The 2,620-nt window shown below is 46.8% G+C and overlaps 1 protein-coding gene across 1 annotated transcript in view; it reads left to right on the top strand.

The window, feature by feature from the left end:
• The window catches only part of SERBP1 (SERPINE1 mRNA binding protein 1), a 37,030-nt gene that overhangs the window by 4,234 nt on the left and 30,176 nt on the right, over positions 1–2,620 (top strand). The window lies entirely within an intron of this gene.

The raw sequence follows: 2,620 nt of genomic DNA, 5'->3' as shown, positions 1-2,620 counted from the left end.
GCCCCCCCTGCCTGTGTTGCTGCAGCCAGTTTCCATGGAGATCCCATCAGCAGTGAGGCCAGGGTTTCTTTCCATGGAGACCAGCCCCAGCAGCACTGGCAGGGCATGCAGCTGGGTGGGGAGCTGCTCTGGGACTGGGATCTTGCGCCAGTGATGGCGTGGTCTGGAGCCAGGGCAGAACTGGGATCTGCTGCCCCCATACCCGGGGCAGGGATGTGCAGGCTGTGGATCGTGGCTCTGCCCTGGCTCCGGACCACGCTGTCACCGCTGCAAGATCCCAGCCCTGGCCTCATAGTAGCTCCTTGCCAGCTGTGTGCCCTGCCAGTGTTGCTGCAGCCGGTCTCCATGGAAACCCTGGCCCTGAGGTCCCACTGCTGCTGGTGTCTCCTTGGAAACTGGCCACAGCAATGCGGGCAGGGGCTGCTGGGAAATGGAGTCTGGTACTGGTCAGGGCAGGGGCTGCTGGGAAATGGAGTCTGGGACTGGTTTGATCCATCATTTTGACCACCCTGATCTAAACAAATCCCTTCCCATAACCAAGAACTCAGCCTCCATGTCTTTATCATCAGTTGTTCTTAGGATTTAAAGTCAACCAGTTATAGTGAGCGCTTGTGGCTGATATCGATAGCCATTCCCCAGGTCGCAGAATGAGATCACCCATATATTTGACAGACGGAGGACCCAAGCAGATGGTAACTCGTTTTGGTCATTTAACTTGGATCACTTCCTGAAATCCTGATGTGGAGTTACATAATTGCTTTGAAGGGTGATGGACATGGTGCCCTTATCTTTTCATCTGCTACTGCTTTTGAAAGAGATTTGTACATCTCTAGTACAAAGGTCCTTTCCCTGTCTCAAGAACAGTAGGACATTTGGTTAAATCTAAGGGTGGGAAATTTGGAACCAACAAATAGTTTCTCACACAACTTGGTTAATCTATAGTAATGTCTTGGGGCAATACCTTTCAGAGCCAAGAATTTAGTACTAAAAATGGATTGGATATCTCTAGTTGTTAATGAACACCCAGCCTGTCAGAATTGCAGTAAAACTTTTGGAAGGACCACTAAACCTTGTGCATTACTGCTTAAACTAGTCTCTAATTATTAGAGACCAGAGGGAGACTTGTACAGGGCAGGTTATCCCATAAATGGTGTTTTTTATGCTGTCAGAGACAGCATATAGATGTACTTTTTTAATGACCTTGTATCTAGCACAGCATAGATGCACCTTTCCATCTCTGGGAACATCCTTCTTCAGCATTTTCATCTGACCATGTTTACTCCCTAATTATTAAATAAGATTTCAAATGTTCAAGCCAATACTTCACGTGGAGTTGGCCCTTCCTGTTTTACCTGCATTACTTCTAGGATTCTCACTTGATTTTATCATAGCTGTGTAAGAACCCTTTGTCTCTAAATCAAGCAGCAGTTAACAGTAATCTGTAGCTCAAGATTGTCATCCCCCACCCCAAACCCTATCCCCTAAATATGAAAACACCCTGAAAATGGCTATTGTGCCACTATTGGATTCATATGTATTTGCATGAGAGAGAGAGGGAGATTTTTATTTTAAAAGGTTTGGGCTAAGAAATGTGATAACCACAAGACACCTGGTCCCTTGTTTCACAGTACTTTCAGCCTTACAACAAAGGGAAACCTTATTTGGAAAAAACAAACAAAGAAAGAACAAAAAAACTAGTCAGTGTAGAAACTCAAATTTAGAAAGTACCTTAAGTGGTTTCAGGCAGAAATGCAAGGGTCAATGTATAGTAAAACTGATCTGAACATATAAACATGCATGTTGGTCTAATCGCAGATCTGTGCTGCTTGCTTTTACTCCATATTCTTAAATGTTACCTAAGCTTATGCAAGTTAGAATGGCTTCCTATGCAGATAATAATATATTTCCCTAAAATTTGTAAATATGCAGTGGCCAGTCTGACTAATCCCTTAACTAAATCCTACAAATGCCAAATGGTTTTGTGGTGTGTTGTTTTTTTTTTTTTGTTTGTTTGTTTGTTTGTTTTTTTTTTTTAAGTAGTACTGTGTGTCCTTAAGGACACTAGGGGGACTTTTATTTTTCAAAAGCATTTTTATTTTTCAGGAAGACTCCTGAAATCAGCTGCATCTCTCTGCATGCCTATCTAAAAGTAGATGAGGATATGGACTTTTTTTTTTTTTTTTTTTAAGTGACGAGAGGCACAAAGCAAGCGGCCACTCCCCTCTCACTTGGTCGACTGTCACTTGTTGCCAGCGTCAGCTGCGGTTCCCCTGCTTGAGCGGTGGCGGGTCGGGGCGCTATGTCTTGTTGGCCTGGGGTTAGGGTCTGGATAGGGGCTGCCTCCGTCCCCTGCAGAGAAACATGTCGCAGATTGCAAAGACGCTTATCCGGTTTCATTGCACATTCCGCTCCCTCCTTTCCGTATTTTAGTCCTTTAATGCTGGGGGGCGCTTCCCCACCCCACGGCTGCAGGCTGGAGCCCGCGCGACACCGCCTCTCTTAGGCGTCCCCAAGGGCGGCCGCACGTGGCTCTTCTCTCGGGGCGGGCGAGCAAAGGGTCCCGGAGCCAATGCGCAGGCGCGGCCTGGCCGGCCCCCTGCACAACGGCGGCGCGGTGGCC

The sequence above is a fragment of the Alligator sinensis genome, unplaced genomic scaffold (genome assembly GCF_000455745.1).
Source record: "Alligator sinensis unplaced genomic scaffold, ASM45574v1 scaffold1339_1, whole genome shotgun sequence".
In the NCBI taxonomy this organism is placed as follows: domain Eukaryota; kingdom Metazoa; phylum Chordata; order Crocodylia; family Alligatoridae; genus Alligator; species Alligator sinensis.
Note: the sequence above shows the minus strand (reverse complement) of the source record. Positions and strands in the feature narration are given on the sequence as shown.